Below are 16,357 nucleotides of genomic sequence, written 5' to 3'. Positions count from 1 at the left end.
TTTCACAGGTTAACACAATGTTGACTTGATTTCTCCAGTAGTGGTTGTACATATTTTTTGTTTTCTATACAATTAATCTTCTACATCCTTTCAACTAAAGGAACAAAATTAGCTTTTAAAACCTCAGTGATTTTATAATTGTGATGAATATACCTGAAGGGACATATGGGGATACTAAATCATCATAATCATAAATCACACTTGCAATGATGGGTCATTCACAACTTCTGTGGGCAACCTGTTGGAGTGTCTCAATACCTTAATTAAAAAAACCAAAAACAACAAACCACAAAAGTCTTCCTTATGTCTAATCTAAGTCCATTCTTTTGGTTTAAAACTGTTGCCCTTTGTCCTGTCAGTAGAATTCTGGTAAATTATGTATGTACATATACACACACACACACACATACACACATACATACATATATATATGTGTGTGTGTGTTTATATATCTATATATCTGTATATCTATATATATCTTTTTAATGAGCCCCTTTTATATACTGAAAGGTCACCATAAGGTCACCCTGGAGCCTCTCTCCTCCAGGCTGAACAATCCCCAGAAAATGACCTATTAATATACCCACAGAAAGCTAGATGTTTCCATTAAACAACCTTTCATTATTTGAGAACCTTACCAGTCTAGTAGAGAATCTATGTGTCTTTGCATCAGTAATCTCAGTAGTGCCCAGAACTTGTTGATTTATTCCTGTACTTTCAAGTTAATGACATGACTAAACATTGGTTAAATGCGAACTGTGTTCAGCAGAGGGAACAATGGTATTATATTCAAATATTTCTCCACAATAAATTTAACCCATCTATTGGCCTCTTAATAGTGACCACTGTATAAAATAATTAAAAGAGGATTCAACAGAGGTCTCAACAGTAATGAAAAAGATTCTCTGTGTTTTATAACTGGATCACATTAAAGACTTGTACTCACAGCATCTCTAATAATTCCCAGAGCTGAAACAGGTCCATTCCAACAAGTCTAAAGGGGATGGATTCTATGTTTACATGACTGCATATGCAAAAAAGCTTTGTAGTCCTCTAAGGCTCTTTAGCTTTAACTAATTAAACAGGGATTTTGCTGCTTGTCAGAAAATCAGTGGTGTCTCATGGACAGAAGCAGCTGTGGAAAACTCTTCAGTACATGTAACTACCCTGAGCAAGAGAAAAGGGAGATGGGGAATTGAGCTGGGGGGACTCCAGCCACAAGATATAGAATTAATTCCCCTAGGAAAAGGATAGCCTCAAACATAATTGATTACTGCCTCCAGCTTGTGACATATTTTATTTACTGTATAATTTCTGTTACAAGAGAACAAGAATATGCATATAGATGTTATTAAAAAAGGAAAAAAAAACAGGAATAAAATCAAATGAAAATTAAAACAGTATGCATCCATTTTTTTTTCCCTGGGAAGGTGGTATGAGGAGAAGCGAGCCATGCGTAGAAGATGTTAGAAACTGTGCTTTCATGCTGTAGTAAAAGGCACAGCTGAAGCTGTTCCACTGTGCCCAACAAATGAAAGTGATGGATGTGGATTTACACACAAGGCAAATTAGCTGTTGTCCACAGCTGAGTTAAACCTTTAGTGCATTTAGTACCACAGCACTATGTGCAGTTCAATCATATATACAGAATTAAGGTCCAAAATGCTGTTCTGAGGTATATATCCATGAAGTTATCACTGTTAGATACCCATTTTCTCCCTAATGCTCAGGGAGCAGGTCATGACAGACTCACATTTTCAGTAGTCTGTTCTGAGGAGAGCTTCCATAAATATCTAGAAGGGAATGATGTGGGAAGAGTTTGGTGTAAATAATGTGATCAGTAAATAGTGGGCTAACTCAGAATAGGTGTTATTTTGTCTTCCTTTTTCTAGGCATCCAAAACATGAATTTGTTTAGGATGTGAGTCAGCTAATAAAAAAATACCAAAATAACCAAAAACAAAACCAAAAAGCCACCAAAAATCCCCCACAAAACAAACAAAAAACTCCCCCCAACAAACCTAAAAAAAACCAAACTGGAAAAGAAGAAATAAGGAGAGACAGAAAACTACTGCTTCACTACTTCAAATAGTCTAATAGTCTAATGGCTAAATGATTCAAATTTGGGAATGCAAGTTCAAATTCCTTAATGAGAGTAAGGACTTGAATTATATAGTTTATACCCTCAGGATTTTATACCAACCTATTTGACTGCAGCTGGAAATTCTGGGTGTTTCACTCCATTTAGCATTAGACATTCAACATCTAGGCAAAATTTTAAGCAAATTTTTTGGTGTTCTTCTACTTAAAGGACCTAAAGAAAGATTCAAGTGACTCATTTCAAATTCTGGTAAGACATGAAGAAAAATAAGCTGTTTTTTTGTTGTTGTTAGAGTGAATAAACCCTGGTATAGTTGCTCAGAAGGGCAGTGGAATCTCTGTGCTTGAATAAATTCAAACCCCAATTGGAATGCTACCTTGCACTTGTTTTTTTTTCTTTTTTTCTGTAGAATGTACTCACTTTAGTTTTAGTTTCTTAACACAGATGAGATAAATCTCAGCTGATATCAGCTTTACCTGGAAGCCAGACTGGCATGCTGAGTGATAGACAGAGGTGGAGGAAAATTGGTAGGTATATGGTGAAGCAAAGAACACAGACTGAGCCCATCTTAGACAGAAAATTAACTCAAGTCTTCTGACATCAACCTACAGCATTCTCATAGCAGAACTGCACTTCCACATGTATTGTGTTAACACATGGCTTTATCAGAAGCCTTAATATGAATGCTGTATACAGGAATAAATCATATGCACTTGGGAATGGCACAAGGAAAGACATGTAGAGCAAAATGACTTGCAGTTGTTTCAGAACTGAAATATGATAATTACACACTCATGAACATGACAGATACATCACACTCAAACATTTTCTCTTCTTTCTTCCTTGGTATTCTGACTAGATGGGATTTCATAAGTAAGAGACCTTTTCCATATCTGACAGTTCTTATTATATTCTTCTACAAGGCAATTAATTCAGACTGAAATCAGAACAAAAATTAAAATTTGTTATTTAAAAAAGGGAGAAAGATAATGCTGCTGATTCTATATTATGTATCATGTCTATTTTGACTGTAGCAAGGTATAATTTCTTCAAGAATGATGAGTAAAAATGATTACCAAAATTACTGTTTACACTTCTAAGGATGTTCAAGAATAGATTTAGTAGAAATTCTCATATAATTGTCTTTTTAAGGCTTTTCTTTCTTTGATGACATACAAATGATATTGTTATTTTACTTTCTTGAATTATATAAAATGTAAATAAATTTGAGAAGTGGATTTAGATCACATCTCCAGCCTAATGTTTATATAACTATTTGAAAGAATCAGAGGAACCTAAATGAGAATTGTGTGTTTCTCCCTTTGAACATGAAAGATAATACCTTGAATGAGGACAGAAATGTTGAGCAGGCAAAACTCATATCAACAGATATCCATTTGTATTGAAGCAATCTGAAAAGGCCAGATATTTTGCTTAGCTATTTGGAATCTAACTTTAAAATCTAAAATAGTAATGTGAAAGAATTTTTTTTTTTGTTTTTTGTTGTGGTGGAAGCTCCCATTTATACACACAGTAAATCCAGTTTTCAGATTGTTTTGTGGATCTAAAACTTGTTGTTTAATGAAGTTAATAGTTTAATGAAGTTAATAGCCCTAAAACCTTCTCATTTTTGCTTTTAAAATAAGAAAATCAAACATATTTTGTCTGCTGCAGGACTCACCTCCCATGAAGCTGGTAAATAGCACAGCTGTTTTATATCTCTGAAAATCAGGACAGGTATTCTGTGATTGACTTTCCATACAGAAAAAGTACACTCAAAGTTTCACTCATCTCTTGACTCTGCCATTCCCTGTATGGCTTAGGGTAACTCACTAGGGACCTATCTGGGACCTAAAATAATTATCCAGTCTCTTCAGAGTTTTGTGTGGCTTCCCTAATTAAGATGAAGGAAACAACACTATGATATTGCAGAGGTCTATTATCATCTTAATAAAATAGACAAATATTGCTTCAGGGATTCTGTACCCACTGCTCCTCTTTTCCAGGAAAGCTTGCTCAAGCCACACCAAACTCTGATGATCTGCTGCTGCATATCCTGGCCATGCACATCCAAAAATATCATGGCTGTGACTGCATTCAGTGGATGATTGTTGACCTTTACTGAATCACTTCCCTAATTTTTGGTATTTATGCTTTTAATTGAATAGATAGTACAATGTTCCTACTTTTTCTAGCAATAAACTGTACCTTTTCAGGCATGGTAACAAGTACTAGAGAATTAAAGTGATTTTATTACTAGCACTCCTACAGTCCTTGGTACCCTGAGAGCCAAGGAAGGCGAAAAGGATTTGAATGTATTGGTGATACTTTTTATAAAGCATCTTTCCAAATGTTTCCAATTAAGTTTTTGGATTTAAACTAAGAATCCTCTAAGTGGAAGAGACATTCTTATTGGCATCAAAAATTTCTGGCAACTGTATTTAGGTAGAAAGAGAAGTGAATTTTATTTATCTCAGATAAATGTTAGTAGACACTGAGAGTCTTCTGTAGGAGAGAAGTGGTTTATTTTTAACCTGAGAGAAAGCTCATTAATGTATATAGATTTTTTTTTATTATAGATGGTTATCTTGATAAGAGATTTATGGATAGATGTTACGAGAAAAAAAATGGAACTAAAATTTTCTGGTTTTCATTCAGAGTTAGGGGATAGATCCTAATTAGCCACAAGGGCTCAGTGCCTGTGAACAGTCCAGAGGATACCCCTGTAATGTAAGATCTCAAAGTAATTAATGCTGCCATTGAGAAGCATGGTGCCAGTCCAGTTCTCCCTGCTGAATTTCAAGAAGCAGATGAGATGAGTCATTGCCGTGAATAGAAATCATTGATATCACCACATGCACTCCCACATATATAGGAATTAATCTGTCATTTGATCTCATCATTAAGGCTCACATACTTGCTCAGCAATGGTAAAAACTTCTGAGGGCTGGGACATGGGAACAAATTACACCTTGTACCATTTTGCTTGCTTTTTATTAACCTGTTTGTCCTTTCAATCCCATTTTATAATTTCAGAGAGCTTTAAAATATTAATGAACCTTAGAAAAGCAGATCCTGCTTAGCACACATCAATTCACAGTGATTTAGGCCATTAATCCAGATTTAGAATATTTATCTCTCTCTCCTTTTACACCTAATGAACAGGAATAAATTACAGGGAATCTGTAGACATATGTGACACGTCCACATGCATGTATGTAGAAATATTATACCAGTTAAAAAAAATATGCATCCCTATGGTATCTTCTTCAGAAATGTTTCTAATAAAATGCCATGAACTATTATCCAAAAAGGCTGTCAACTTGGAATATCTCTTTTAAGAATATAACTCTTGACTTAGCACAGATGCCTTTTTGTGACAAAGTGAAAGCTGGCTTTGGATATCCAGTATCTCCTAACATTTCTTATTCCATCTGGCAATGAAATGAGCCTGAGAAAAAATAATATTAGCTCAGATTTTGGTTATGCATTTTTGGGGAATAAAATGGTACACAGTGGTCCTGCATTAATCAATGCTATAAGTAGGAATTAAAATACAAGTGTTCTAGACAGGCTTCTGAATCTACAACCAGTTATATTTTCTTCCATGGCAAACTGAGCAAGTCCTATTTTCTGTCTACAGCTGATAAGAAGGATGCAAGTCTTGCATGAAGACCAGCCTGTGATCATGTAAATAGCATGTGCTGATAGGGAAATACAGGATGTCTTTCTGCTTGTGCCCTTCCCCAGGAAAGTACCATTTGGAAGATCCTGATGAGGGGTGGTAACGAGGCTTGCTTACACTCAAGGTGCCCTTAGCAATTCCCATTTTGTGGCACTTGTTATGTTTCTGGTGGCTGAATGGCAGCTGAGGTACAGCTCAGCTCCTGATGAAACAGTCTGAGCTGGCTGATGTAGAGATCAGTTAGAAAAAGTGCTTGTGGTGCATGGTGAGGGACTTTTCAGTCATGAATTGATAGAACAGTTGAGATTGGAAGGCATCTCTGAAAGTCATGGTGCCCAAACCTGCTGCTCAATTGGGGCCACCTAGATCTGGTTGCCCAGGACCAGGCTCTTGAATACATCCAAGGAGGAAGACTCCCCCACCTCTTCACTTCCCTGGGCAATCAGTGCCAGCACTCAGTCACAGTGAAAAAGTGTTTCCCAGCATTCAGAGGGAACCTCCTGTGTTTCACAATGTGCTGAGCCCTCTCTATATGCTTTTATCCAGAATCCATGTCAGGCCTTTTAGGCAGAGAAAAAAGCACATTGGTTACATGAGTTACACTTTGAAAGGATAGTTTTGTGTATTGGTGTAAGCTTCACTTTAAAATAGCCTGATTACTAGACTAAGGTAAGGTTAAAAACAATCCAAAACCTTAAAACAATGTCAGACCTCTTAGTATTGTTATGGAAAACCTGGAACTTTCAAAGTATGTGTTGGTGAAACTGATTAATTTGAATCGGTCCATCTCACATTAGTCCTCTGCAGAGCAACTCAGGTACTTCAGTACCCAGAGATATTTCTACACTAGGCATCCCACATGTCAATAACAGTCCTGCTATTGATGCAAAAAGGCTGTAAATGCTAACCTCTGAATTGCTGCTGTTGTGAACAGTACCTGAGCTAGCTGAGTTAAAGACAGCAGATGTAGCTAACTTCACTGCAGTTCTTTGGATTCTATGGCAGACCCACCTTTAAAATACCAAGCTTTTACTTAGACACAGGAACTGAAATGTAAAACCCAATTAACACAGAGCAGTACCAGCCAGCCCTGCTCCTTATAAAACTGATATTAGGGTAGGGAAAGTTATGATCCATTATAGAGCTCTGACTAAATTTGGTTAGGAAAGAGTTAAAAACATTCAGTGCACTGTGATGGTGAGTGATGCTCCATAAGGCACAGGGCCCCTCCTGGCAGCAACATATTCATGCTTTGGTCAGACTTAGCCTTTATAAAGCCTCCATTTTTAAGGTGCAGTGTGGCTGCATTTTGGAAGTGATGCTGATGAATTCTGGCTGCCTTCAGCTGAGGAGTTTGTCCTGGGCACAAGATCTGTGCACCTCTCCTGTGCTCCACCATGTGTCTTACTGAGGACAGTGGATATGATTTATACAGTCCAAGTTCACTGACAGAGATATTTTGTGATGGGGAAGGTAACTACCCACAATTTTTAAGCCCAGCCACTCATGAACAAAACCAAAAGACTTTGAAAATTTTTTTTCCTTATTTTTCTATTTTTCTGTCCCAATTCTTTCACCGGAAGATTTTCTTTTTGGGATAAACTTTCTGGGGATAGGCAGAAGTAACAAACACTTATCAAAGACACTGGAAGGCTTTTAATTAATTAAGAAGAAAGACTATGTTAGAGAAATTTCCTCCTGGATGTGTAAAAAGGGAATTGCAAACCAAAGCATTTTCCATATTTTAAAATAGTCTTACAAAAGATCTAAATGATGTATATTTTTCAAAATGCCTAGGCTTTTAAGGAGTTTTTAATTCCCAAAGAAGTAAAATAAAAAATCCATCAGTGACGATGAGATATGGAATGTATGCCTCCAACCAAGAGGTGATACTTTCCCAAATCCCTGGAGCCTGTGAGTTTATGCTGAGAAACACTGCTGTTTGTTTGCTGGGTACATCCAAACCTGGATCAGAGGGGACAGTGGAGTTGGTGTCACCAGGTACTGCTGTTCATTATTTGGCTTGCCCACTTCCAATAAATAAAGAAATATAATTAACCTGTGACAGTTGCAGTGAAAACTCAGAGTGCATGTCAGAAATGTGATAGAATTCCAATTCAATAACACACTGTACATGTTTCACAGATTTCAATGGGAATGTTGCCCCAGTCACCTCTTTGCAGAGTTCTTTAAATGCTGTAATTCCAGTTAAACCCACTTTTTTACTATCTTATGGCCACATTTACAAAATATCCCATAGGTTTTGTAAACTCAAAAAGAGGAAAACAAAAGCTTTGACAGCTGGTGTCAGAAAACATCCCCACCTGTACTTCATCCTCAGAAAATCATAGTCTGCACACTCAAATGGTAGGACTATTATAACATACTTTATTACTCTCTTGAGTGGTGTAACTTTACTGAAACATTCTGCTGCCAGGCATCTTCCACAAAAATGCACCTAAATAAAAGACAGTGCATTTAGTTTCTCTTCTTTTACATTATAATCATATCTATAGTGAAATAGAACATTGCCTGCAAGAAAAAATACAAATATAGCAGAAAACAATGAACCAAATCAACCTTGCTTTATTTCACACAAGTTTCTAATATATATATATAGTTTCTAATATATATATTTAATACAAGTTTCCAGTCTAAAAAAGTTAAAATGTTTGAGCAAATAAAATTTACATCAACTTCTTCAAGAAGGATCTTAACAGTACCTGTCTTGTTTGTATTTAAGTTTTCTTGGCTGTGTTTTAATTGCTAGCTTTATTTATTTTCTAATTTGGGAATGAAAACTATAATTCCATCATTTTTGTACTTCCAGAAGGTTTCCCACTGAAATATTTTGAAGTAATTCTGCATTAATTTTATAAATGACAACCAGTTCTCATCTTAAGTACATCCTTGTTTGGTAACCCTATATCAAAAGGTCCTGTAGCCAGCAGTTAAAAAAATACCTACAGCACCATAAAAAGAGGTTTAGTTTATGTGATATGAACAAAATATAAAATTTCAGCTTACTTTTAAGTGCATGCAATTTTATTTCTTCTAGAGATCTGTTGACACTATTAAAAAAAAAGACAGAACCAGATATATTTTTCCACCATGAACGTGATGGAAAGAAGACCATGATAATGACTTTGCCTCTAGTCTTAAAAAGTCCTGCCACATGAGACTATAAATTTGAGGTTGAAGTGTTTTTTCTGATGATAAGTTATGCCTAATGAGTTTATAGGCACTGGTAGGTCTTCTGCAGACCAGCAGTTGCCCAACCCAAACTTTTCATGAATACTTACACAAATTAAACATTATTTCATTATTTTTTTGTTTAAGTAGTGCTAAATAATGTAGAAACCCCAATATACCTTTCTTTACACACAGTTAATTTTCTTAGAACAATAAATGATATTTCATTATTGAACAGTAGCATCTTTTTAACACTTTGCTAAAATTTTACACTGATGATTTCAGTCATTATCAGTCATTCAATTATCTTATAGTATCTTTCAATCTAACATTTTTTGTATAAATTGTTTAAAAAGTCATTCTGTTTCTGGATGCAGATTGATTTTCAGCTAATTGGGATGCTATAAATATATCCCAATATATAGTGTTTATCATTGTGACTAGGCTCAACCTACCACACAAGCCTTACACCATGCACAGTTCTACACTTTTTGACAGCAGTCTCTGAAATTCTAGGAATGAAGAAAAGAGTGTAACTGTTGAAGAACTAAAAAGGTGCATTATTCAGAAAAAAAAACCAACCATGTGTAAATATCTAAATGAACACAAAATAATCTGGAGAGTTTCAGCCAGATGGCTGCAAGCTTGAGGGCAGCACAGCCATTCTTACTTTCCTCTGGAACAAGGGAATATTTACTTTGTCACACCCATTACAGTAATTTACATCCATTAGTACAAGACAATTTAAAAGACACTTAAAAAATTCAGATACTGCTATCCACAGGCTAATGCCATTAGGAATAGTATTTATAGAATAATATCTCCAAATTTATTGTTCACATGTCACACCGTAGGTGAAAGGTTCTGGACAGAACTAAAAATTATGTTTTATTACAGATTAATCACAACTAAATTAATCAGGCTCTGGGAGTAAAAGCTCAAAATTCTGAGTGTTATTATTTAATGTCTCATGTAGGTAAAATTAAAACTACTTGAAGCTTATGGATATCCATTTTGAAGGCTACAAACCAGTTGGAGAGAAACCAGAGAATCATATGAATATTCAGAGCTTTAGGAGATGTGACTTAGTACAGCTGTATTACCTAGAGAAGACAGGCAGGAATGAATAATGTTAATGGACTTCAAGTGCAGAAAATTTGGCTGCAGACAGAGAGGATAAAGTGGTCTTCATAATTACCAAGCATACTACAAGAAGTAATGGGGTCGTATTTCAACGGAGGAGAATCAGATTAAAGATTTAAGCCCATTTCTTACCCTTGCAGTAATAGGGGAGCAGTGGAACAGACTTTTGGGGGAGATTGTAGCATCTCCATCAATGGAATATGTTATGAACAGCCTAAGAATACATCTATTTTTAGTTTACTGTGGGTCATCTCCAGGGGAGAAGGAACTGGTCAAAATGTGTTCTGTGATATAGTTCAGACATATATATCAAAGGCCTACATGGTGTTCAGAGTAAATTTTACCATAAAGAGGAAGATGCCAAAGCAGACCCTTGGATTTTTTAGATTCTCAAGGACCACCTCAACTCATATCTATGATCTCTGTAGATGTATGTACAGTACGGGTTTCTGGCAACAGTTAATGTCTGAAAAGGTAACATGACAAAAGGTGCATAGCAGAAAACCATTCCTGTTTTTACTGCTACATTTTTTTTTGCATTATCAGGTTGATTTTTCTCATAAAAACATCAAAAATCATTAGCCAGACTGAAAAGAAACCCCAATCTTCTTATAAAACTTACCCCTGTGGTTTTTTAGCAGAGGGCAGGGGTGTAGGATGGGTGGGGGAAATAATCTTGAGAATATATGCAGTCAATTGATCAATTTCAGCTTTGATGTCTTTTTTTAATTTTTTTTTCTCACTGAATAGTAAGCTATTTAATTTGGGTAACTTTATTCAGCAAATAAATATAACTTTACTGGAGGTACCTTGCAAAATCCATCTATCCAAACTAAAAACAACTACAATAAAGGAACTGTTTTCTAAATATGGAAACCTTTTCTCCAGTAGAATAGAATCATAAAATCAAGGACCATTTCAACATCCCTGGCATGGGCAGGGGTGGCCTTTCACTGGACCAGATTGCTCCAAGCCCCATCCAACCTGGCCTTGAACACTTCCAGGGATGGGGCACCCACGACTTCTCTGGGGAACCTGTCCAGTGCTTCACCACCCTCTGAGTAAATAACTCCTTCCTAACATCTAATCTGCACCTGTCCTCTTTCAGTTTAAAATCATTCCACCTTGTCTTGTCACAGTCTGCCCATATAAAAAGTCCTTTTCCCTCCTTTTATAACTCTTTTTAGGTACTGGGAGGAGAAATGAGCTGTCCCCAGAATCTTCTCTTCCCCACGGTGAACAACCCCAGACAATGCCCTCACACCTGCTCCTTCATGGAAGACTATTAAATATTTCAATATGAATTGAAAATCATCTGTTTCAATCATCCAAGCTGCATACACCTCTCAGCAGATGTGTATATGAGCTTTTATGACTACTGGGTGTCTCCAGTGACTGGAAATGCACATTGCCTAGTCTCTGGGAATCTACAAAATAGTTGTTGTTTTTTTAACCTCCAGTTTAATAGTGACAGCTGCTTTTGACTGCAAGTTAAGAAAAATATTGAGTCCTTTAGATGTAACTTGATACTGATGTTTTCAGTTCTACAATTAGTGATAACTGTGTCCCACCTTTTGTGGAGGTAAACTAATACAAAGGTCCTCTTTTATGGTAGATTTCTGGAAAGCAGCAGGTTACATATATTGAGAATTAATATTACTATAAGCCTCCACCATAAGAGGTAAGAGGATCTTTGGAAAGAAAATTACTGTAGTGATTACCTGTGTGCAAGAGAGTAGGGTACTGATCAATACTGTTCAGCACACTCCACAGTCAATATACAGAAGGTAAAAAGAATTAGGAAAGAGAAAAAGAGTACAAAAGTTTACAACTAAGCTTTATTATATTGACTGCAGAAAAGAGAAATTAAGCAGCTATTAAAAAGCCCCAAAACTGAACAAAACCAAATAAACAACAAAAAACAAAACTCAGCTGCTTATCTCGTTTTTTTTGTCCTTTTCAGGTAAAATATGACTTCATAATTAATGTTTATAAATCACATGCAGTGTGATGAAAAGCACCCACAAGTTTCTGAAACTTTACTATTCCTGCACACACAGGAGCGCTGAAGTCTTTAAGATATGAGAAAAGCTCTATAGGTCTGACACCTTCGTGGTGAAAAGATTTTTGTGATTTGTCAAAAAAAGTGAACCTTTCCATGGGAACACTATAGTTTCCTGGAAACTTTCTGAGTGGATCTGGTCTTGTCAGTGGCAGTGTGAAACCAGAGGAGAAGGAACATGGCAGGGGAACAAGCAGCCTTGCCCTGAAGGATCTGGTATAAGATTAATATTTCCAGCCTGGATCACAAAGATAAGAAATTGGATGCATGCCTTCCAGCTTCCTCAACCACTAATTTACTTATCAGCCTGGAAAGGGGATTTCTTTTTCTGTACTATCTTGTTTTGCTTAAAAAAATGTATGTTTCTCCTAGTTTTTGCCCTAGTTAGACAGTGATACAGGATAAAGGTTTCCAAGTACCTGGATGCTTATTGGATGTGTGTTCAATATCAACCATACAACCAGACATTTTCATCTTAGAATCATGTCTCTGGTTGTGCTGGTTTTGTCTGGGGGGAGTTAATTTTCCTGATAGCATCTAGAGTAAAGCTGTGTTTTAGATTTGTGTTTGACAATGTTTTTGCTACACAGGGATGTTTTTGGTACTGCTGGGCAGCGCTCACACAGCATCACAGCCTCTTCTGCTCCTCCCCACCCCAGCAGGCTGGGGGTGCACAAGGAATTGGGAGGGGACACAGCCAGGACAGCTGACCCTGACTGAGACACAGAGTATTCCACACTGTATGGTGCTCACCTTATAGAGCTGGGGGAAGAAGAAGGAAGGAGGTGTTTGAACAGAACAGAACCAGAACAATGGTGTTTGTCTTTCCGAGTCACTGCTACTTGTGATGGAGCCCTGCCCTCCTGGGAATGGCTGAACACCTGCCTGCCCATGGGAAGTGGGGAAAAACCTTGATTTCTTTTCTTGTGTGTGTGGCCTTTGTTTTACCTATTAAACTGTTTTATATCAACCCATGAATTTTCTTGCTTTTACCCTTTCAATTGCCTCCTACATCCCACTGGGGGACAGTGAGTCAATGGCTGTGCACAGCTGAGTTGTTGGCTGGGGTTAAACCATGACAACTGGGATAAAAGTAAAACAGAACTGGGACATGATACCAGTTGCTAACAGCATACACATTCAAATATTCATGCGTGCAGGCACACACTCCTGAGCAAATTGAATTGTTCTCTGCAGTTTGAAACAGATTAATATATTTTTCTGTTCTTAAAATTCTTTCCGGGATTTGTGAAGAAAGTTATAAACTTAAGGCCTTTGGGAGAAGCATAATTACAGAGTTCAAAGCCAAATAAATAGATGTTAACAACATCTTTTTATTCTCTGACTCAGTCTCTTTCTAGAGGCTGTATTTATGGGGAACAAAGTATCCCTATTTTCTTTAGTATTGATTGATTTGCATTTACTGCTTGAAGCAATCAGTAGGTTTTGGACACTTACCATTTCTTGTGAACTCAGAAAACTGAAAAAAAAAATAAACTCAAAGTTTGACTTTAGTAATACTGCAGCACCTTGTCTGAAGAAATGTGTTGTTGCACTACATGATTGGATATCATGACTTCAGAAAGTATTAAAATTAAACCTTTATGGGAAAAATCTGATCACCAAAAGTGAGTGGATAGGTAAATAAATTTCAGTGATTTGGATGCTGTGTTCTCAAGTGGCAACATTTTGGAAGGCACCGGAAAAGAGATAAGGAGATAACACATAATTGTGGATCCCTCATTCCATCTGTAACTGAGCAGAGCCCAGGGATATTCATTGCTGACCTTACCAGCAGCTAATGGTACCTGGACACAGGTAAATTCTGCTGTTCAAAGTGAGTGAGTGGCAAAGGCCATGTGAGCACCTGATACTCTGAATCTCAGGTGAAAGGAAATGATAATTGTGAAGCACACTGTCAGACACGGCCTGATGCTCACATACCAGGTGAATTTTAGATGCTCCTCAGTTGGGAGACATCAATACTAGATATCAATAACTGGCTGATTTCCAGAAAAAGTTAAATGTTTCACCACCTTTCCATTTCTCCCCACCATACTAACATTATCTGTCTTTGGTGCTTTTAACTTTGAGTCACTTATTGATATGAACTCTCTATGAACTTCAAGTCTCCAACTTTCTGAAGTCTTGGCATGACTCAGCCTAAGACATTTTTGCTTCAAGCCACTAAGTAAATACAGTTTAAGCAATGCTTAAATGCCAGTGATGAGACTGACACAATGGTCTGACTGTGCCAAATAGGAATTTTTGGTAGAGATTTGTGGGTCCTTCAGTATGACTTTACTTCAGTAAAAAGGCAAGAGGAGGAAATTATCATTACCTAAACACAAGGTAAAGAAGGCACCACCATCAGGAAAGCTTTTCATACCTAAAGCATGATACAGGAATCTCAGTCCAATATGCCATCTCCCCTTCAGCCTTACTATTTAAACTATTTTAGAAATTCTCCTTTTTTACCTGGACCATTTCAATATAGCTACAGCTGTGCAAAATTTTGTATGCCCCACCAGTTAGAGATTAGTTTCCTGTAGCTCTCTCCTGTTTGATTTCTCCTGTGCATAATTAGATAACTACTTTCACATTTCAGCCTTAGCCAAAGGGTGGATGGAGAACGATAATTTGGATTTTTTCTTTTTTTTTTTTTTTTAATCATTTAGCCATTTTCAGGCAGTGATTATCACCAAGGCCTCCAGACATTTCTAAGGTTTAACTGAAATTAGCTAGTAGGTTCAAAATTTACTGTGGTTGGCTGGGAAAAAAGCCTGACAGAAGAACAGGCAAGGCAGTCAGACCACCACACCTACAGATGCGTGAGGAAGCAACACAGTTCTTGTCAGTAGCCAACTACAGGAAGGAGTTATAACCAAGGAGGTTAAATCTGATTTAATTGAATTAAACAGATTAATGAGAGATTCAACCTCTGTGTTCAGACAAATGAAAGTCATATACATGGTTATGGTAATTTTTTTCTCTGCACTGTTTTTTTGGTGGCTTGGTTTGTGTTTTGAATTTGGAAATGAGCATTAAGAATTTCTAATGATCCAGCTAAACATTCATTGCCATGAAATACACTAGTATTGTGCCCAGAGGGGAAAAGAAACCCCTGTAAATTAAAGAAATATATATGATTGTATCTCTTCATGTAGATACTGCCAGAGGAATTCTAATGAAAAAAATGTCCAAATTTGTTCAAAACCATACAAGTCAGTCCTGGAAGTTGAATTATGGTAGAAGGCCAAACCACTTTCTTTGTGTATGCACATAATGAAAAAGCCCTTCAACAAATAACAACACTTTATTTATAAGCTTACCAGTATTGATAAGATGACATGCTTTTCCCTGCTCTGAACTAGAAAAAAATCCCAAACCAAGCCTAGTATTAATTAAAAACTTAGTTATCAGTCTCAAGATCTCAAAATTATGTCACAAATTATAGTTAGAATTATTGTTAATCATTCCAAGTAGCAACTGAGCATTCTCATTACACAGGCAGTGAAATCCTACAGCAGAACAAGGAGGTTGTGCAATCTCTTCAAAGAAAATTGTTACTACCAGGTGAACACTAGTCTGTCTAGGTGAAGAAATGATCTAACTGTATTCAAGCCCACTCCATTGCAGATAACTGGAGTAAATTATCTCCTGTAGTCCCCTCCCAGGTCTTTATTTTCGTAGTCTTGTGTATAATTCTTTATTGCCTACAGCTTTTGCGCTACATTCTTTTTTAACTTCAAAATAATATTTTACTCTTATTTCAAAAACAGCGTGTGTGAGGGGAGAGATTTTTTACCTAAGAAAATTACTGTACAGAAATCACTCTTCTTTACTTGATTTTCCATTGTTTAATTTGACAGTTAAATTGCAATTTTACCAGAACAAAATTGGTGATCAGAAAAGTAGCTTGACAGTTTTCAAACTGTTCTTCCATATTGCAAAATGAACAACAGACTTTCTTTTCCCCCTCAGCTCACTGGGGATGTGAGAAAAATAGAGCATTATAGTGAGAAGAAAAAAAAGATTTACAAGTGTTCCCAAAAGTTCCCTGATCTACTGCTTCTCAAAAAGGCCAGCTGAGTTAGAATAGTCTTTTGGTATGCTCAAAAGTGAGATTTGGGGAATATGCAACAATATTACAGATTATTACTTGCTGTGAAATG

The 16,357-nt window shown here is 36.6% G+C and overlaps 1 long non-coding RNA gene across 4 annotated transcripts in view; it reads left to right on the top strand.

Annotated features, from left to right (window-relative positions):
* The window catches only part of LOC107202575, a 63,587-nt gene that overhangs the window by 25,371 nt on the left and 21,859 nt on the right, over positions 1-16,357 (top strand). For 2 of the 4 annotated variants that reach the window (XR_004496524.1, XR_001520733.2), the window contains one exon: positions 12,773-13,100. The exons of 1 other annotated variant lie outside the window; for it this stretch is intronic. This is a non-coding gene — a long non-coding RNA (uncharacterized LOC107202575). Of the gene's footprint in view, positions 1-11,307; positions 13,101-16,357 lie in introns of those variants that run through there. One more of the 4 variants, XR_004496526.1, reaches the window with a different exon arrangement.

The sequence above is a fragment of the Parus major genome, chromosome 3 (assembly GCF_001522545.3).
Source record: "Parus major isolate Abel chromosome 3, Parus_major1.1, whole genome shotgun sequence".
NCBI lineage: Eukaryota > Metazoa > Chordata > Aves > Passeriformes > Paridae > Parus > Parus major.
This window is presented reverse-complemented; position numbering and strand designations above follow the sequence as displayed.